At 41.3% G+C, this 22,735-nt stretch overlaps 1 protein-coding gene across 14 annotated transcripts in view; it reads right to left on the reverse strand.

The window, feature by feature from the left end:
- Window positions 1–22,735, reverse strand: part of LOC134351553 (suppressor of tumorigenicity 7 protein homolog) — a 209,031-nt gene that overhangs the window by 66,021 nt on the left and 120,275 nt on the right. The window contains exon 2 of one of the 14 annotated variants that reach the window (XM_063057847.1): window positions 18,083–18,128. The exons of the other annotated variants lie outside the window; for them this stretch is intronic. The gene's annotated coding sequence lies outside the window, so the exon portion shown is untranslated. The remainder of the gene's footprint in view (window positions 1–18,082; window positions 18,129–22,735) is intronic. 14 annotated transcript variants of the gene reach the window in all.

Consider the following 22,735-nt stretch of genomic DNA (forward strand, 5'->3'; position numbering starts at 1 on the left):
TTGGGAAAGAGTGTGACTGAGGCCGGAATTATACACATTGGTCACCAAGAAATCCAACGCAAAATCAGTAGGAATTTCTTTACCTAAGCAGTGGTGAGAAGATGAAATTTACTTTAGGGAACGACTGAAGCAAATACTATACAAATGTTTATGGAGAGGCCAAAAATTCATGCAAAGGAGATTATGCCGCCAAATACAACTGAAAAAAGACAGGCTCAAGAAACCCTATGTATGCTAAATTGACCTGGTTGCCTGCTCCTCTGCCTTTCCACCATCTATAGGGGAAGTTTCAGGAGCATGGCAGGATTTCCTCCATTTGCCTGGACTTAAGGACCTGAGTTACAGGGGGAGAGGTTCAACAGAATAGGACTTTACTCCCTGGCGTATACGAGAATGAGATTTTGATAAGAGGTATAAGAAGATTATGAGGGGTATAGATAAGGCAAATGCAAGCTTTTTCCACTGACATTGGGTGAAACTAGAACTCGAGGTCATGGATTAAGGGTGAAATGTTCAAGGGGAACATGAGGGGGAACTTCTCACTTGGAGGGAGGTGAGGGTGTGGAACGAGCTGCCTGCAGAAGTGGTGGACGTGGGTTTAATTTCAACATTTGAGTTTGGATAGATATGGTCCAGGTGCAAGTCAATGGAACTAAGCAGAATAATAGTTTGGCATGGACTAGATGGGTTGAATGGCCTTGCATGCGCTGTAGAGCTCTATGACTCTAAAAATACTGACAGCTTTTAATTGGTAACCCATCTATCACCCTAAGCCTTCATTCCCTATACCAGTGGTGCAAAGTGAGTACAGTTTGTACAGTGTCTACTAAATGCACAACTGTTCCAATAGCACCTGCCAAATCTGTGACCTCTGCCTCCAAGAGGAACATGGACTTAGGAGCAACACCAACCCACACAGGTCTGAGATGTCAGGGACTACCTATGCCCAAATCAGGAGCAAAAAAAAAAATGGTTGGAAGAACCCGTGAGGTCAAGCATGATCCGTGGAGGAAAAAGGGGAAATTAATGTTTTGTTTAAGACCCTGCTTCAAGACTGAAAGTGTAGAGTGAAGATTACCAGTCACACAGATATGAGAAGGGGTCAGGAGAATCTGGAGTAATTTGGAGGGAATGTGAAGAGAATCAAGTGGGATTATTGAAGGATTAGTGTTAAAAGGTGCTTGACGGTTGATGTGAACTCAGTAGGCCAAGGGGCCTGTTTCCACACTCAGCATCTCTGAAGACCTTGATTATAACCACAAGAACTTGAATGTAATAGGCAGAAGGACATGTATTTCGACCCACAGGCTCACAACGGAACTGCCCGCCGCATTCCCCTCCCCCATACCTGAAACCCAAAAATTGCTGGCCTTGGATTCAGGCTCAGTTGAGGTTTCCACAATGTGTAGCACTACCCACAAAACAAATAAGGCTTGAAACACCTCTCTTCCTCTTCCTATCTCTCATTCTCATTCGCACACCAACGCAATTCTCCTGGTGGAGGAAATAACCACAACAAAACCAGCAACACACACAAAATGCTGGAGGAACTCAGCAGGCCAGACAGCACCTATGGAAAAAAGTACAGTCGATGTCTCAGGCAAGATGGCTTGGATTTCCAGCATTTGCAGATCTTCTCTTGTGATACAATAAATCACTATGACAAAAGAAACAATTATACTTCCCTCCGTTCACTGCAGCTCAAGCCGTCTTTGCACTCTCTATTAATGACTATAATAACTAAATTCAGCAGAAGTGCTCCACACATTATTTAAAGAGATGGTAGATAATTTTTTTTGGAAGATTGGGGTATTAAAAGCTGTAGGAAACTGGCACAGAAGAGGAGTTGAGGACTGAGACAAGTCAGCCATGAATATGTTGAATGGCGGGGCAGGCTGGAGAGACCTGGTGACCTACTTCTCCTGCAACCCAGACGAAATCCTAAAAGAACTCAGCAAGTCAGGCAGCATCTATAGAGGGGAATGAACAATCAATGTTTTGGGCCGAGATTCTTCATCAAGACAGGAAAGGCAGGGGGTAAAGTCCAGAAAGGGGAATGCTGGCAAGTTATCAGAGTGGTTTTAGAAAGGGAAGGAATTCCATGGACTCAGTGATTATGTTAGAGACTGAAATAAGGAAGGCCCAGGCAAATAAAGAGTCAGTAGTGGCAGTGTTCTTTGACATTGAAAAAGCCTATGATATGATGTGGAAGGAAGGATTATTAATTAAACTGCACAAGATGGGGGTTGGTGGGAGAGTTTTTAATTGGATTAAAGATTTTTTGTTTGGTAGAAAAATTCAAGTTCGGATTGGATCAGAATTATCAAAACAGTACATAGTGGAAAATGGCACACCTCAAGGTAGTGTGATTAGCCCGTTACTTTTCATCATTATGATCAATGATGTCTTCACAAAGGTACCAGTGGATATAGGTAGGTCACTGTTTGCAGATGATGGGGCCTTGTGGAAAAGAGGCAGGAACATGGACCATATAATCAGGAAACTACAAGAAGCAATTGATGAAGTGGTGGAGTGGGGTTATGATTGGGGATGTAGATTTTCAGTAGATAAAACTCAAACTCTATTTTTTACCAGGAAAAGGGTTGAGGTAGGGAAGAAGTTAAGGATGTATGGGGTTGAATTAGAAAGGGTTGCATCATTTAAATTTCCGGGAGTTATATTTGATTCACGATTAACATGGGCAGACCATATCAGGAAAGTTGAGGAGAAATGTAAAAAAGTAATAAATCTGATGAGATGTTTGACTGGTAGGGAATGGGGAGCAAGTTGTTCAGCTTTGAAGAGAATGTATGTGGCTTTAGTAAGATCTGTATTGGATTATGGAAATATAGTATATGGATCAGCATCTAGGTCTCTTATAAGGAAACTGGATGTGATTCAGGCTCAGGCCTTGAGAGTGTGCAGTGGGGCTTTTAAAACGTCACCAGTGTCAGCACTACAGGTAGAAATGGGAATAGTGCCTTTGGAACTAAGAAGGATGCAACTGATGGCAAACTACTGGGCTAACTTGCAGGGGCACAATGATTCTCACCCTACTAAAGGAGTGTTGCAGGAGTGCTGGGAAAATGGGAGGTTTCAGAGGGATACCTTTAGTCGGGTAGGGAATGATATCGCGAAAGAATGTGGAGTGTTTGATCTGAGCATAAGTCCTTCAGTAGTTTATCCGGTTGTAGCTCCATGGAAGCTTGTATGGCCTGACATAGACTGGCATTTGTTAGAGGTAAAAAGGAAAGAAAGATAAAACAGATTTGGTAAATGCATTTAACTGTCATGTGATGGAAAAGTATAGTGATTATACTCACATTTATACGGATGGTGCGAAGGAACCTGAAACAGGAGTGACAGGGTTTGGGGTGGTAATACCAGCAAAAGAAATTGGAATCAGCAGAAGAACATCTAATAAGTTAGGGGTGTTTACAGTAGAGATGCTGGCAGTGTTGGTTGCGTTGCAATGGGTGCAGAAAGCCAGACAAGCCAAAGCATTGATATGTTCAGATTCATCCTCAGTTCTAGCAAGTTTAAGGTCTTTTCACACAAACAGTTGGCAAAATGTACTTTATGAAGTCCTTCAGTTAGTTACAAGAATTGCAAATCAGGGAGGTCAGGTAAAATTTCTATGGGTTCCAGCACATGTAGGGGTGAAGGGGAATAAGAGGGTGGATGAGTTGGCAAAGTGGGCGTTAAAGAAAGAAAATGTGGAAATGCACATTAGTATCAGTAAAGCAGAGGTTAAGTGTGTAATCTGGGAAAAAGTCAACCGAATGTGGCAAGAAAGATGGGACAGGGAGGGGAAAGGGAGGCAATTATATCAAATACAAAAGAGTGTTGCAGGTACTAGGGTAGGTAATGGAAACAGAAGAGAGGAAATTGTGTGGACTAGGTTAAGGCTGGAGCACTGTGCATTAAACAAAACTTTGAAAATGATAGGGAAACACCAGACAGGATTGTGTGAGGAATGTCAGGAAGAGGAGTCAGTAGAACATGTAGTTTTGTGTTGCAGGAAGTATGGGATACAGAGAGAGATGATGAGAAATAAATTAAGGGAGTTGGGGATGCAGGAATTCACATTAAAAGGGTTGCTGGGCATGGGTGAGAGAGCACAGGTCCGGGTATTTTTAGCGTTTTTAAGGGGTACAGGGGTTTTTTATAGAATATGACGAATAAACAGGAATAGGATACTAGGATGGTCAAAGATGGGAGGGTGAAGTGTAGGTGTGTGTGTGTGTGTGTGTGTGTGTGCGTGTGCGCGCGCACGCGCGCGCGCGATTGGGTGAAAGGATTTAGAATGTATGTTTAGTGCACATTCTGGAGCAGAGGGTGGCGGTAATGCACCATTAAGCTGGATGCCAACCGCCGTAAAACAAGATACAGACAGACAGACAGTCCAGAATAAGAAGGTGGTGGTGGGGGGGAGGGGAAGGAATACAAGCTGGTAGGTGATAGGTGAGACCAGGTGAGAGGGAGGGTGAGTGAGTGGGCAAGGGTGTGAAATAAGAAGCTGGGAGGGGATACTCTTCCGCTGTGTCCTGATGTGTTCTTGCGATACTCAATCAGAAGCGATTACCACAGGAAGGATGTGGAAACCATAGAAAGGGTGCAGAGGAGATTTACAAGGGTGTTGCCTGAATTGGGGAGCATGCCTTATGAAAACAGGTTGAGTGAACTCGGCCTTTTCTCCTTGGAGCTTCGGAGGATGAGAGGTGACCTGATAGAGGTGTAGAAGATGATGAGAGGCATTGATCGTGTGGAGCGTTTTTCCCAGGGCTGAAATGGCTGCCACAAGAGGGCACAGGTTTAAGGTGCTGGGGAGTAGGTACAGAGAAGATGTCAGGGGTAAGTTTGCTTTTTTTTTTACACAGAGTGGTGACTGCGTTGAATGGGCTGCCGGCAACGGTGGTGGAGGTGGATACGATAGGGTCTTTTAAGAGACTTTTGTATAAGTACATGGAGCTTAGAAAAATAAAGGGCTATGGGTAACCCTAGTAACTTCTTAGGTAAGGACATGTTTGGCACAACTTTGTGGGACAAAGGGCCTGTATTGTGCTGTAGGTTTTCTATATTGTATGTTTTTCTACCACTGACAGTTCACACCTGTGGCCAGCCCTGTTCTCATCAATATTTTTGTATTACTTTATCAATTTGATGAGCAGAAACTAATGCTCACCTGTAACTTTTGGCTCCCATTTACCGGCAAACCGGTCTTTTCTAAGTGGCTCCTCACAGGAAACAGACTGCATGTTTAACGTCAAAAATTGATAACTAATAGCTCCGGGTTTTGGGCCCACTGCTGATATCAACCCCTTTTCCAGCCATATGATCAAGGCTGTAAAAAAAGGCTTGGCACCTAGATCACCTCCCTAGAATCTCCCCTCTCCCAAGGACTTCCCAGGCCATCTAAACAATGACCTTATTATGAAGTCTTGTCCAAAGAAATCCAAATTCCATATCCATGCCAACCAACTGCCACACAGACCCTGTATAAAGCTATCTATCTCCTACTTAGTCCAATCCTCAGATTCTGGCTACACTTTCTCCTCACCTCTAATAACCATCCAACCTTCAGCCTTCTGGGGATCTCCCTCAAATTTCCTCCTTGAACTTCATATGTGTTCACATTTGAAATTATCCTCACAAACCACACTATTGACCAAGCCCTTGGACTTCTCCTTGTCATTACAGTCATAAGACTAAGTCCATTCTCAACTACTTCCAAAGTAAGGCACCCTGAAACGTTTTTTTCTCACTATAAAGTGTTGCATCATTCCAAGTTGTTGTTATGTTAAGATCACCAAGTGCACTGAGCTCAATCCAAGCACACTCTAAAATCCTCTGTTAATCCTATTCAGATCCCCTTCCTTACTCAAGTAACACATTTGTAGCCCTGCCTTCTTGTCAGGCTCAGTTAAATTGGAGAAGGGTAGGCTTGTTTTCCCAGCAAAATACAGAAGGAAGTGGAAATCTATTACAACAGAGTCCAAGAACACACATGAGATAAACACACAAGGATAAATGATATGGAAATGTAAAAGGCCTCTTTGATGCCAGAAGGTTTCCAGAGATGTAATTAAATCACAGTACTGTAGCAACATGCAGAGAACACGTCGGAGGAGTCATAGGAACTCAAGGACATAAGGTCAACGAGAGATGTGTTGACTTGGGTACAAATATGAAATCCAGTTCTTCTATTAAGTCAGAGAACTCTGTATGCCATTATGACGAAGAATGATGAAGGTCCCACATTTCCACTTCATTTACCCTGCATTCCTCCTCTATTCCTTCTCTGCTAACAGACCGGTAAGAACTTAAGTTTACATAGAGCTCTTCACATGCTCGGAAATCCCGAAGTACTTTACCTCTAATTAATTAAGCTGCAGATGTCAACCATGCAAATTCATTGATGAAATTTGCACATTTGGGCAATTCCACTGTTAAGCCTGCTCTAAACAACTGAGATTGAATTCATTCACATATTTCATGCTTAATTATTTTCCACTAGTTGCACTTCTAATGAAAATATTCAGCTTAAAATGGGACTAGTTTCAGTCACACGTTCAGTGCCATTCTCTCTTAAAATTCTTTCTATTTTCAGTAAAACATATGTGAATAAACCCAGATCTATATCCAACTCATGGGCAGATACAATGTTGTCAAAAAGACTGAATTAACATAGTTCTGTCACCAGAGTAACGTAAGAAACTTATGGAAACAAACAGCAAATATCTACAAGCCACAATGAGAAGACAGCAAGCAAAATCGATGGTTTGTTTTATTGGGAAATGTTTGTTCAAGTAGGACAACGAGTCTTTTGCAACCAGTGGAACAGGGAGATAAGAATCTTGGTTAAATACATCATTAATGTATCCCCAACAATGCCGCACTGCCCCTGTACTGAAGTACCAGGCTAGATGAAATGGCGAAATCGTTCAAATAGTGTTTGTCCAGTCAACCTGTAATCTAAAGGGTAACGTTACCATGAAGCCAAGCTGACAGGCATGACAAAATGTAAACAAAATCATTTATTGATGATCTTTTTAAAAAGGATCTGTGAAGAAATTCTGCATGTGTACAGGTCTGTGTGTGTGTATGTATGTATGTATGTGAGAGACAGAAAGAAAGAAAGAAAGAGAGAGAGAGAGAGAGAGAAAAAGAGAGAAAGATAGAAATACAGCATGGAAATAGGCCTTTGACCCAATGCAACCATGCTGACCAAGATGCCTACCTGAATTATTTAGTGAGATTTCAGTTAAGCGAAAGATTTTTTGGGAAAAAAGAGAAAAGGAGAGATTTCAGATGAAAATCATGGGATATATTTTGGATGCTAAAGCTGGTCGAATCTTACTTATTGCCATTTTTGAATTATCACAACAAATTAGTAAGATAATTATAGTTAGATTATGTAAGTATGACCCTCTCATGGTCAGAAATCAGGGCATTACAGCAGGTTAGTTTGGCACAGTGTTGTGGGCTGAAGATGAGGTACTGGCCTATGTTCCAACAGTTAGAAACTGGAACCCTTCACAAGAGGCAGCAATGAAAGTTCAAATAATCCCTCCAGGTTATTGCAAGTGATTAAACAGATTTATACTCTGAACACAAAGCCAAAGAAAGTGATGCTGCTCTAAACCAGCTGCTACCATTCCTGATGGTTGAGGGCTAATAAACGTTCCTACACCAGGTTCAGGTACCTGTCAACCATCAGGCTCTTGAACCAGTGGAGATGAATTGACTCAACTTCACTCGCCCCATCACTGAAATGTTCCCACAACCTACAGTATGGACTCATTTTCAAGGACTCTTCACCTCATGTTCTAGATATTTATTGCTTATTTATTTATTATTATTATTTTCTCTTTTGTATTTGCAGAGTTTGTTGTCTTTTTACACATTGGTTGTTCATCCTCCCTGTTGGGTGAGATCTTTCATTGATTCTATTATGGTTGTTGGATTTATTGAGTATGCCCACAAGAAAACGAATCTCAGGGTTGTACAGCACATGGTGGCATACATGTATTTTGATAATAAATTTACTTCGAACTTATTTGCTTATTTAAGTAGTTGAAATGCTGTAAGTCACGGCAGGTGAACAGCCACATTGTTTGTACAAGATGTTCTCACGAAGCCCATAAGAATGGTGGTGCAGGCAACGAAGCAACTAATCAGGAGATATTGTGTTATGAATGACAGCAGCAGAGACCAGCACGTGGAGCAGAAAAAAAAAACTGAAGAAAGCTGGATAACTTGAAACTATCATCAGCAAGAAGTTTCCAGTAGATGATCCAGCTAAACATAGTGAGGTCCCACCGTCACCAAAGTCGATCTTCAGCTACTTTGATTGACTCCACGATTTAAGAAACAGGTGAATGAACCGGGTACATTAAAGGCAATATGTCCTGACAGCATCCTGTCCGTGAACATGACAGTCTGTGTGGTGATAGTTCCCATAGCTGCAGACTTCCAATCCAATAAACAAACAGTGGTACATTTAAAAGTCAGGATGGCGTACAACTTAAAGGGAAGTTTACTGATGGCAGTGTCATTGAGTGTGAAAGGAAAGCACTGAGACACTCCCTTTCTGGAAATAAGCATTTTACTTGTGGCCTATTGACTCAAATCTGCTTTGTTTAAAAGACAGGGTTCAGGAACAGATGCAATTTATCTGCAGTATCCTTGCACACTGGCAGCTCCCTTATTAAATACTGCTATACCTCTACTTCAGAGATATTCTGCTTCCACCACCCTTTCAGAATGAATTTTCCAGACTCATGACACTTTTGTTTCATTTCTGTCCCAAAGGGGGTGACCCCTTTTTTTAAAAAAACACTGTCATCGAGCTTATGTATGCAAGATGATCTCCACAAACCGCCTGTCAAGATTCCACTGGATCATATCTGTTCAATCAAGCCCATTCTCATTTTTTAAAACTCCAGTGGATATAACCTTATCATGTCCAAATTTTCCTGCCAATTTTAGGTATTACTGCAAGAAACCTTCCTGAACTACTTCCAATGTGTTAATGTCCTTCCTTAAATAAGCAGACCAATGCTGTAGACAATATTCCAGATGTCATCTCACCAATGTCTTATATTAATGAACATAAATTCCCTGTTTATGTATTCAGTTCCTCAAGAGTTACTTTTAATTTTAGAGATACATTATAGTAACAGGTCCTTCTGGCCCAACAGCTGTGTGACACCCAATTACACCCATATGACTAATTAACCTACTAACCCATACACCTTTGCAATGTGGGAGGAAACCCACACGGTCATGGGGAGCAACACACACAAAACGCTGGAGGAACTCAGCAGGCCAGGCAGCATCTATGGGGAAAAAAGTACAGTTGACGTTTCAGGCCGAGATCCTTTGGCAGGACTGGAGAAAAAAGATGAAAAGTAGATTTAAAAGGTGAGGGGAGGGGAGAGAGAAACACAAGATGATAGATGAAACTGGGAGGGAAAGGGATGAAATATAGCGCTGGAAAGTTGATTGTTGAAAGAGATACAGGGCTGGAGAAGGGGAAATCTGATAGGAGAGGACAGAAAGGCATGGAAGAAAGGGGAGAGGAGCACCAGAGGGAGGTGAAGGGCAGGCAAAGAGACATGGTGAGAGAGGGAAAAGGGGATGGGAAATGGTGAAGTGGGGGGGGGGCATTACCAGAAGTTCGAGAACTCGATGAGAATGTACAAACTCCTTACAGACATCGTCAAGAACTGAACTCAGGTCACTGGCGCTGTAAAGTGTTGCATTAACTACGCTACAATACCGTCCAATTTATGACTGGAATCAAGCACCACAAAGCTATCTATATGTAAATGCTACAATCAAAAGCAGGCCAGGCGCTGAACATTCTGCCGAAGTAATTCATTTCCTAATTCCATGAACATTCCATCATTCAGTAATGTTGCAAATTCAGTAACTCAGAAAAACCATTCCGCAAGTCAGAAGTATAATGGAATAGGGTCACTTATGGGATACGTGCAATTCCAATATTCAAAATGCATAAAAATATCCAAAGTATCCTAGTTGAACTGATTCACCAACGTAAATATATTGTCTTCCACCAGCAGCAGTTCATTGCCACACGTGAGGCTGCTTAACAAGCTATGAGCCCATGGTATTATAGGAAAGATTCTAGCATGGATAAAGCAGTGGGTGATTGGCGGGAGGCAAAGAGTGGGAATAAAGCAGAGGTTCCCAACCTTTTTTGCACCGTGGACCAGTTTAGTATTGACAATATTCCTGCGGACCAGCCGACGAGGTTAGGGGGGGCGGGGTTGGTGTTCAAGTAGGGTTAAACTTACCTCAACATGTCTTTTATAGTTAGGGTTGCCAACTTTCTCACTCCCAAATAAGGAACAAAAGTAACAGTCAAATCCTGGAAACAACAGGAATTCTGCAGATGCTGGAAATTCAAGCAACACACATCAAAGTTGCTGGTGAACGCAACTTTGATGTGTGTTGTTAGTCAAATCCTGGGACACTTTATCCCAGGAAAGACTACCATGACCATGAAGCCTTGCGCAGGCACCTGTGTACGCATGCGCGTACGTGCCGATTTGTTCCCACAGATCGGTTTTGCCTTTATCTTCCCAACTATACTGCACATACATTATTTCTACTTTATATAGGCTGTGTATTTATCATATCATTCCTGCTTTTTCTATATGTTAGTGTTATTTACTTTTGGTTTTATGTGTTATTTGGTATGATTTGTTAAGTTATTTTTTGGGTCTGGGAACACTCAAACATTTTTCCCATATAAATTAATGGTAATTGTTTCTTTGCTTCACGCCATTTCGGCACGAAAGGTTTCATAGGAATGCTCTACCGTAGCGGGGGGAAATACGGGACAAGCCAATTTAGCCCAATATACGAGATGTCCCGGCAAATACGGGACAGTTGGCAACCCTTGGGTCAGAGCCGTCTCTATTTCCTGAGGAGACTGAGGTCCTTTAACATCTGCCGGATGATGCTGAGGATATTCTACGAGTCTGTGGTGGCCAGTGCTATCATGTTTGCTGTTGTGTGCTGGGGCAGCAGGCTGAGGGTGGCAGACACCAACAGAATCAACAAAACTCATTCATAAGGCCAGTGATGTTGTGGGGATGGAACTGGACTCTCTGACGGTAGTGTCTGAAAAGAGGATGCTGTCTAAGTTGCATGCCATCTTGGTCAATGTCTCCCATCCACTGCATAATGTACTGGGTGGGCACAGGAGTACATTCAGCCAGAGACTCATTCCTCCGAGATGCAGCACAGAGTGTCATAGGAAGTCATTCCTGCCCGTGGCCATCAAACTTTACAACTCCTCCCTTGGAGGGTCAGACACCCTGAGCCGATAGGCTGGTCCTGGAGTTATTTCATAATTTACTGGCATAATTTACATATTACTATTTAACTATTTATTACTATTTTCTATTACTATTCTATTACTATTTATTATTTCTATTACTATTCATTATTTATGGTGCAACTGTAACAAAAACCAATTTCCCCCGGGATCAATAAAGTATGACTATGACTATGACTATGTTCAAGTTCAACAGTGCATGACAGGGATTGAGGAAAGGTGCAGCTGACTCATATCGTTTCCTCACGGCCCGGTAGCACATGATTTGCAGCCCGGTGGTTGGGGACCGCTGGAATAAAGGGACCCTTTTCTGGTTGGATGCTGGTGACTAGTGGTGTTCCACAGAGGTCTGTGTTGGGATTAATTCTTTTTATGTCATATGTCAATGATTTGGATGATGGAATTGATGGCTTTGTTGCAAAGTTTGCAGATGATATGAAGACAGGTGGACGGCAGGTCGCTTTGAGGAAGTAGAGAGGCTACAGACAGCGTATGGAATGCAATGTCACAAAGCGTATGGTCATGTACTTTGGTCAAAGAAATGAAAGTATTGACTATTTTCTAAATGGAGAGAAAACAGAAAAAACTGAGGCACCAAGAGACTTGGGAGTCCTTGTGCAGGATTCCCTGAAGGTTAATTTGCAGGTTGAGTCTGTGGTGAGAAAGGCAAATGCCATGTTAGCATTTATTTCAAGAGGACTAGGATATAAAAGCAAGGATGTACCGTTGAGACTTTATAAAGCACCAGTGAGGTCTCACTTGGAGTATTGTGAGCAGTTTTGGGTCCGATGTCTTAGAAAAGATGTGCTGACACTGGAGAGGGTTCAAAGGAGGTTCACAAAAATTATTCTGGGATTGAATGGCTTGTCATATGAAGGGCATTTGATGCCTCTGGGGTGAATTCACTAGAGCTCATTAAAACCTATTGAATGGTGAAAGGCCTTGATAGAGTGGATGTGGAGAGGAGGTTTCCTATGGTGAGAGAGTCTAAGAGCAGAGGACATAGTCTCTGAATAGAGGGGTATCCTTTTAGAACAGAGATGAGGAGGGCATGAAGGGATGCAGGGTAAAGCAGGAGAGGAAAATTAGATCAACCATGATGAAATGGTGGAGCAGATTCACTAGGCCAAAAGGCCTAATTCTCACCATAAACTCTCACCTGTACCTCAGCAACTCACCATGCTTTCTGGGCAGCATGGCCCCGGCTTATGATGACTTTATCCATAAATACCAGGGTAAGCGGTACAAAGTGAACGTCGTCATCTTCAATTTTCCTCTAAGTAACATAGCATCTTAACACAGAAATATGTTTTTATTCCTTCAGCTTAACCACAGTATGAAAACAAACAGATGGCTTGTCACCATTTTCTGAAGATAACTGAGCAGTTAAGAAATGCTGGCCCTTCCAATTAAAGCCAACTCCCCATGAGTGAATAATAAGAAATAAAACTGTACATGCTGCAGTGCTCAAAATATGTCCTCTACTTCCTGACTTTTGTTTCAAATATAACTACTTTGTCTTCCAATACTTTAGGTCGGGAATGAAGGATAAATAAATCACTAAGAATGAAGGATAATCAAATTCAAAGCTTTGAGTGTGAGCTGAACTATCACCTGCCAAATCACAAACAAGGCTCTTGTTGCATTCTATCATTGTTGACATCTGCAATCAATTCCTTCCAATTGCAGAATTTCAATGAACCCGTATTTGCTGTCAAAATAACAATGAGATTAATGGAGTTCTCTGTTATTTATGCTTAAATATTGTAGCAACTTCAGGCGAAGATCTATATTTTCAATACAGATAGGGGTATCTGATGGGGAGAAATTACTCTGGTTAGGGAAATTGTGGATTAGAGTGTATAAACTTAAAAAAAAAGGCCTTTCAGAAATGAACACATTCCTACACATAAAATGGTGGAAGAGGTTTGCAAAGTCCTTTCACAGAAGGCAAACTGATCTTAAGTTAAGGATTAATTTTACATCTAAATCTGATAGCTTGTCGTTGGTCAAAGTATTAAGGGATACGGAGCAAAGATGGATATATGGATCTGTGTCATCGTAGAATAAATGTCCTACTAAAGAGCAGATTGGGCTTGAAAGACTTGATCTGCTGTACCCAGTCATGGCAATGTAGCAGTCAATATAACGCATTACAGTGCCAGCTGTAAGACTGGGGATCAGTTCCCACCAGTCTGTAAAAAGTTTGACCTTTTTTCCCATGACTGAATGGGTTTCCACCAGGTGCTCCAGTTTCCTCCCACATTCCAAAAGACATATAGGTTAAGGTTAAGTTAGTTGTGGATGTGCTCTATTGGTGTTGGAAGAATGGTGACACTAGGGGCTGCCCACAGCACATCTTCAAATGAGTTGGTCATTGTTGCAAACACATTTCACTGTTCTTTTCGAAGATTCTATCTACAGATATCAAATAAAGCCAATCTAATCTAATCTTTAATCACTGATAAGAATGTTGCTCTTTCTGATTTAGATACACGGAATTGGCATTCCAACCTCTCTCATCGACATGCACCGAGCTACAGGAAGCTGCTATTTTTAGATGGTTTTAACTGCTGGGGGTATTTACAATTAATAATAACATGCACTAAAAATCTTTGCACAATGGGACTTTTTTTATTGGCTGAAGGGATGGGTATGAGGATACACTACATCAGGCTGTGGAGCATTGGCTTTGGGTAATGAGGTTACCATTAATCACAGCTACCTCCAGGTCATCCTTAGGCAAGGTGTAGCACCTGTTAGCCTCCCTACTTGGGTTACAGTGAAGCCACGGAATGCAGGTGGTGGATGAAGCAGAAGGCAAGTTGTGAGTAACACAATCGATGGTTCCTGCTTCTCAGACGCTGAGCAGTAGATCCTTTTAATAGGACAATGTTCAGGGTCACCCATCTTGTAAAGACACTGCATCCGAAGCAAGCAAGGGGAAGCTACTTCTTGTATTTTATCCCTAGTAAAACCATGGTTAATACATAGACAAACATAAAAGACAACAGCGTAAATGGCAGCCCACTTCCAAATAGTGCAGACACCTCGCTCGGTACGGGATATCATGTAAACAGACAGGTGAGCCGGGATCGTCATACCACTACTGTCTGCAAGAACAAGAGACTGCGAATTGCCACTTGGAATGTTCGAACCCCGTACCAAGCTGGTAAGCTAGAAAACATAAAATTAGAAATGAAGAGGCTGGAAGTCAGCATCCTAGGCCTAAGTGAAATAAGATGGAAGGGCACTGGAGTATTCCAATCAGACGACTACAGGATGAGATACTCTGGTGGAGATAAACATGAAAAGGGTGTTGCAATCACCTTAGACAAAGAAACATCCAAGAGCCTGCTAGGATACTGGCATATCTCAAGACAGAACGATGCTAATCAAACGAAAAGGACAACAAAACAACATCTCTATCATCCAAGTATATGCACCCACAATGGAAAGCTCAGAGGAAGAAACTGATGCCTTCTGCCACTCCCTAGACAAAGCACTAGAAGAATGCAAATCACAAGAAGCCATCATAGTCATGGGGGACTTCAATGCAAAAGTCGGTGAGGGAAGAGAAGACCATATTGTTGGAGACCAAGGATTGGGAGAAAGAAATGAAAGAGGAGAAAAGCTTATATCATGGTGTAAAACAAACAGTCAGATAATCACCAACACTTGGTTTAAACAACATCCAAGAAGGAAATGGACATGGAGAAGCCCAGATGGGAACAACAAAAATCAAATTGACTACATAACAATCAATAATAGATTCAAAAACTCGATAATTCAATCTAAAAGCTACCCTGGAGCCGACTGTGGAAGCGACCACATACCAGTCATTTGCAAAATGAAAATAAAAATAAGAAAATTAAAGAAACCAAAAAGATTAGAACCACTGGATTATCAACAACGACAAAACAACCCTCATCTGAAAACAGAATACACAATCAAGGTGAAAAACTGTTTCAATTGCTGCAGGATGAAGGAGGCAAATTTTCCTGGGACATACTGAAGGAATCCATGGTTGTAGCTGCAAAAGAAACCATCCCACGAAAAGAAAGGAAAAGTAAGAAGAAATGGATAACTGAAGATATAATACAATTGATGCAATAAAAACAGAGCATCAAACTAAGAGACAGTGAAGAATACAAACAAGTTGATAAGACAATAAAAAGAAAATGCAGAGAAGCTAAAGACAGATAGCTAAATGAGAAATGCTCAGAGATAGAAATGCTACCATCCCATAACCCTGGAACAAAGCTGATGCACAATAAGATTAAAGAACTAACGGGGAAATTACCTTGCTCAGCAAGTGGATGCATCAAGGTAAAAGATGGCAGCTTAATTATGAACAAAGAGGAAATCCTAAACAGATGGACAGAATATATAAAAGAACTTTTTGAAGACCAAAGAGGAGAAAAACCGAACATAAAGAAGAATCTTGAAGGATCTAGCATTCTAAAATCAGAAATTCGAGCAGCCGTAAATAAAACAAAACATAACAGAGCAACTAGTCCAGACAACATCGCTGTTGAAATGATACTGGCCTTAGAAGATTTTGGAATACAGAAAATAACAGAAATAGCAAATGAAATCTATGATCATGGGGAGATACCAGATGATTTAAGTAAATCAGCGTTCATCACACTTCCAAAGAAAGAGGGAGCAACAGAATGTGAGTTACATCGTACAATAAGCCTGATGAGCCACGTGACAAAAATTATTCTCAGAGTAATGATGATGAAAGCAAGACGCTGTATAAAACCAGAAATCAGTAAAGAATAATGTGGCTTTGTGGAAAACACTGGAACCAGAAATGCAATTTTCATGCTATGGATGATCTGTGAACGAGCCATCCAGGTACAAAAAGACATCTATCCATGTTTCATTGACTATTCAAAAGCCTTTGACACTGTCAGACAGCAAGATCTTCCGGAAATGCTTCAAGATATTGACATAGATGGGAAAGATATACGTTTCTTAAGAAACTTATACTGGGACCAGACAGCGGCCATCAGAATAGAGGGAGAAGTGAGTGAGTATGTGAATATCATGAGAGGAGTCAGGCAAGGTTGTGTCTTTTTGCCAGACTTCTTCAACCTGTCTAGTGAAAATATCTTGAGAAGTATCAAAGGATTCACAATTGAAGACAATAATATAAATAACATCAGATATGCTGATGATATCGTACTAATAGCTGACTCAGAAACAAAACTTCAAGAACTACTCACTATAGTGGCAGCAGGAAGTAATCGCAGAGGCCTCTCAATCAACACCAAGAAGACAGAAAGCATGGTCATCTCCAGAAAGACAAATATCCCACAATGTGTAATCAAGATCGGAAATAAAAACATCAAACAAGTCAACAAATTCAAATATCTTGGCAGCCTAATAACAAGTAATGGCAGGTGCGACACAGATATCAAATACAGAATAGCAATGGCGAAAGAAGCTTTCCAAAAAATGAAGACCAGATTAACAGACAGAAAGATGAGCACGTACACTAAAAACAGAATACTGCAGTGCTACATTTATTCTATCCTGACTTATGGAAGTGAATGCTGGACCATTTCTCCAGCAATGGAAAAGAGACTAGAAGCAGCTGAATTATGGTTCTACAGGAGAATGTTAAAAATATCATGGACAATACACATCACATCAAATGAAGAAGTTCTCAGAAGAGCCCAAGCAGTTCGATCACTCATACCAACAATGAGAGAAAGACAACTCAGATTCCTAGGACACATCATGCGGAAAGATGAACTAGAAAAACTCATACTCTCTGGGAAGATTGAGAGGAGTAAACCTAGAGGAAGACCTCGGCTTATGTACATCAAAAGCATAGCCAGGTGGCTACACATCGAGGAAATGGAAGTCATCCAAAAAATGAAGGATAGATCTATATGGAAAACCATGGTCAGCAAAGTCCACATCAGATATGGTACCTAGACAGACAGACAGAAGGGATGGAGCTACTGCACCATTTGTTGTCCATCTCCATTCCCCCAATACCAAAATGGAGCTGTTAACATACTATATTGGATTGGGGGGGGGGGTGCAATAAAGCATCAACCATGACAAGGGGACTGAGCCAAAAATAAGTAAAACCAGGTAATGGCACTACATTCCCTTTCCAAAGGGGCATTTGTCTAGGAAAGTGATTACTATGAAAATCCAAGGTTTAAAGGTTATCAATAACAGCTTTTAATTTCAGGTACATCTAGTCAACTTGTCTCTAAATGTTAGTCCAGTAATTTAACCACTAGGCTATGTTATCCAATAGTCAAAATTACTCTCAATCAATCTCTCCAGCAGTGTAAATTAACTCTCTTATGTAAGGAGTCTCATTCCTTTATTTTTCCAAGCCAAGTTTAAGAATTTCTGCTTCATCCTTCTCTCTATCTAATGCACTCTTTAGTTTTCCTTTATGTACCTTGTGAAACAATGACTTTTTCCACTCCCTGTCTCCAGCTTTCTCTGTTTATCTCTCCTTCCTGAATCTTACTGGTAAAAGTCCTGTATGTTTCTCTCTTCTCTCAGCTCTCACTTCCAACAACTTCTGGGACAAAAAGTCTTCTGAGCTGCAGAGCTCATGTATGTCTAGGTAGCAACAGATGTCTGGAGATGCCCTGGTCCAGCAACATCTGATCTAGTGCTTCAAATTCAACATTCGCCTTGTAGTATATTGCAAGAGAACAATCTACAAACCTCCTGCCTTGAGAAGCAGGATTACTGGAAATGTTTCAAGAGTTGCCTAAGATTGAAAAGGAAAAGAATATTAATTAATATAAAAATATCACAGAAATGCATTGTTTTAAGTATTTTGTTCTAATAATACTTTTCACAAACAAGACCATCTTTCTGCTAAATGCTGGTACAGTAATATGATTACAAATGAGTCAAATAGAAAACTCATCTCCTGCAGCAAAGCATCCTGTAATTATCTGCAAACTGACAAGGCTAAACCAGCATTAGAAGACAAACACAATGCATAACAATCCAATGGGTAAAACTACAGGAAAACTGGCATAGTTTAATAAAATGCATTCTGAACAAAAATACCTCAGATTTATGTATTAAATAAAAGACTTCTTATAATTGATAACAACATCTTTTATTTGGCCTTTGGTATATTCTTCAGTTTGTAGTCTGGCAGGAACAATCTAATTTCCAATACTAATTTAACACTTTCAATATGTTTCATTTCCACATCATTTTACTATATTGCAGCTCAGTGAATTTTGTTTTGCTTTCAGTCTCAGAGAGAGTTGATGATTTGGTTTAATCTATTGCTTGAACCAGCTCTGTATAGCAAAACCTAAGCTTGATAAGAGAATCTGCTGTTTGATGCAGTTTGCCTTTGCCATCTTAAAAGCCTTAAGATCTGCAGTTTTATATCATTCCTTTTGCCCTGTCTTCTCAACTTGGAACTAAAATGTGTCCATTTGTGTATAATCCTTTTTGTTAAATGTCATGAAGATGAAAATAAAAAGACATAGCCAGGCTACTTGTTCCAAACATCTTACTCTCCCCCCTCCTCCAAACATTCAATAAAAATGCCAATTAAAAGAATTTGTGCATTATTAACATTGTTTAGAAAAAAATTGCTTACAAGTACGTTAAACAATATCAAAAAACTGCAAAGCTGAAAATCCAAAAGTAAACTCAGCAGGTCAAGCAGCAGCTGTGAAAAGAGAACCGGTAATATTTCAGATCAATAGCATACTGACAGTAAACTATCAGTGCATTTCAAGAGAATTAAAGTCTTTCTCTTACATTTTAGTGAAGGGGTCAACAGTGGAATCCTATCAGATTCTTTCTACTCCAGCCCTTGACCATTCCCACTCCTGCATCTCCTTTGTCTACCCTGCTTGTAATTTCCTCAAAAAATTGCAGTAGGTTAGTCAGGCAGGATTTTCCTTTCAGGAAACCATGCTGGCTTTGGCCTATCTTGTCATGTGCCTCCATAATCTCATCCCTAACAATCAATTTCAACAACTTCCCAACCACTGATGTCAGGCTAACAGGTCTATAGTTTCCTTTCTGCTGCCTCCTGCCCTTCTTAAATAGCGGAGTAACATTTGCAATTTTCCAGCCATCCAGTACAATGCCAGAATCTATCCATTCTTGAAAGATCATTGTTAATGCCTCTGCAACTTCTCCAGCTACTGCCTTCAGAACCCGAGGGCGCATTCCATCAGGTCCAGGAGATTTATCCAACCTCAGAACATTAAGCTTCCTGAGCACCTTCCCAGTCATAATTTTCACTGCACATACTTCACTTCCCTGACAGTCTTGAATGTCCGGTATACTGCAGAAGTCTTCCACCGTGAAGACTGATGCAAAGTAAACATTCAGTTCCTCTGCCATCTCTGAGTCTCTCATTACAAGATCTCCAGCGTCATTTTCTATTGGCCCTATATCTATCCTCAACTCTCTTTTACCCTTTATATACTTAAAAATGCTTTTGTTATCTTAAAAAACATAGAAAACCTACAGCACAATATAGGCCCTTTGGCCCACAAAGTTGTGCCAAACATGTCCCTACTTTAGAAATTACCTAGGGTTACCCAGAGACTTCTATTTTTCTAAGCTCCATGTACCTATCCAAAAGTCTCTCAAAAGACCCTATCGTATCCGCCTCCACCACCGTCGCCGGCCGCCCATTCCCAACACTCACCACTCTTTGCGTAAAAAAACTTACCCCTGACACCTCCTCTGTACCTACTCCCAAGCACCTTAAATCTGTACCTTCTTGTGGCAGCCATTTCAGCCCTGGGAAAAAGCCTCTGATTATCCACACAATCAATGCCTCTCATCATCTTATACACCTCTACCAGGTCACCTCTCATCCTTCGTTACTCCAAGGAGAAAAGGCCAAGTTCATTCAATCTGTTTTCATAAGGCATGCTCCCCAATCCAGCCAACATCTTCGTAGATCTCCTCTGCACCCTTTCTATGGTTTCCACATCCTTCCTGTAGTGAGGCCACCAGAACTGAGCACAGTACTCCAAGTGGGGTCTGACCAGGGCCCTATATAGCTGCAACATTACCTCTCAGCTCCTAAATTCAATTCCATGATTGATGAAGGCCAATACACCATATGCATTCTTAACCACAGAATCAACCTGTACAGCTGCTTTGAGCGTCCTATGGACTCGGACCCCAAGATCCCTCTGATCCACCACACTGCCAAGAGTCTTACCATTAATACTATATTCTGCCATCATATTTGACCTACCAAAATGAACCACTTCACACTTATCTGGGTTGAACTCCATCTGCCACTTCTCAGCCCAGTTTTGCATCCTATCAATGTCCCGCTGTAACCTCTGACAGCCCTCCACACTATCCACAACACCCCTAACCTCTGTATCATCAGCAAACTTACTAACCTATCCCTCCACTTCCTCATCCAGGTCATTTATAAGAGTAAGGGTCCCAGAGCAGATCCCTGAGGCATACCACTGGGCACCAACCTCCATGCAGAATATGACCCATCTCCACTACTCCTTGCCTTCTGTGAGCAAGCCAGTTCTGGATCCACAAAGCAATGTCCCCTTGGATCCCATGCCTCCTTACTTTCTCAATAAGCCTTGTATGGGGTATCTTATCAAATGCCTTGCTGAAATCCATATACGCTACATCTACTGCTCTACCTTCATCAATGTGTTTAGTCATATCCTCAAAAAATTCTATCAGGCTTGTAAGGCATGAGCTGCCCTTGACAAAGCCATGCTGACTATTTCTAATCATATTATGCCTCTCCAAATGTTCATAAATCCTCCCCCTCAGGATCTTCTCTATCAACTTACCAACCACTGCAGTAAGACTCACTGGTCTGCAATTTCCTGGGCTATCTCTACTCACTTTCTTGAATAAGGGAACAACGTCCGCAACCCTCCAATCCTCCGGAACCTCTCGCGTCCCCATTGATGATGCAAAGATCATCGCCAGAGGCTCAGCAATCTCCTCCCTCATCTCCTACAGTAGCCTGGGGTACATCTCATCTGGTCCCGGCAACTTATCCAACTTGATGCTCTCCAAAAGCTCCAGCACATCCTCTTTCTTAATATCTACATGCTCAAGCTTTTCAGTCCGCTGCAAGTCATCACTACAATCACCAAAATCCTTTTCCATAGTGAATACTGAAGTAAAGCATTAAGTACCTCTGCTATTTCCTCCGGTTCCATACACACTTTCCCACTGTCACACTTGATAGGTCCTATTCTTTCATGTCTTATCCTCTTGCTCTTCACATACTTGTAGAATGCCCTGGGGTTTCCCTTAATCCTGCCTGCCAAGGCCTTCTCATGGCCCCTTCTGGCTCTACTAATTTCCTTCTTAAGCGCCTTCCTGTTAGCCTTATAATCTCCTAGATGTCTAACATCTCTAAAAGCTCTCTGAACCTTTTGTAAGCTTTTCTTTTCTTCTTCTTTGATATTAGTCGCCAGCTTCCTTTCATAATTCATCTTTTCCTTCCTAATGACCTTCTTATTTTCCTTCTGCAAGTTTTTAAATACTTCCCAATCCTCTATCTTCCCACTAGCTTTGACTTCCTTGTATGCCCTCCCTTTTGCTTTAGCTCTGACTTCACTTGTCAGCCACGGTACTGTTCTTCTTCCATTTGAAAATTTCTTCCATTTGTCTTGCACTTCCCTCATTTTCGCAGAAACTCCAGCCATTGCTGCTCTGCTGTCCTTCCTGCTAGTGTCCCTTTCCAGTCAACCTTGGCCAGATCCCCTCTCATGCCATTGTAATTTCCTTTATTCCACTGAAATATCGACACATTGGACTTTAGTTTCTCCTTCTCAAATGGCAAAGTGAACTCGATCATATTGTGATCACTGTTCCCTAAGGGTTCCTTTAACTTAAGCTTTCTTATCACCTCTGGATCATTGCACAACACCCAATCCAGCACAGCCGATCCCCTAGTGGGCTCAACAAGCTGTTCTAAAAAGCCATCTCTTAGACATTCTACAAACTCTTGAGGTCCAGTACTGGGCTGGCTTTCTGAGTATAGCTGAGTATGCAGATACGCACTATCATCTACAAATTGTAAAATCAGTGTCTGATGTTAGGGGAGTCTTGGTCCTGGAGTGGATTTGACAAAGATAAAACAATTGCTTGTTCAACCTACAGATAAATACCACTCCAGCAAGAAATAGTGGCATGTCACTTAGGGACTTGTGTAATATAATTCTGTGACTGTATATGCTATTGTAACAAAGGTCAAGATTTCTTTTGATGCTAATGACATAACCTAATTTGACTCCAATCGGCACCAGGATTTGCTCTGTGATGGATCCAATGTTTTACATTTACATCACATTTTGTCCAGCACCCTGTGACAGATGTTGA

This window comes from Mobula hypostoma, chromosome 9 (genome assembly GCF_963921235.1).
Source record: "Mobula hypostoma chromosome 9, sMobHyp1.1, whole genome shotgun sequence".
Taxonomy (NCBI): Eukaryota; Metazoa; Chordata; class Chondrichthyes; order Myliobatiformes; family Myliobatidae; genus Mobula; species Mobula hypostoma.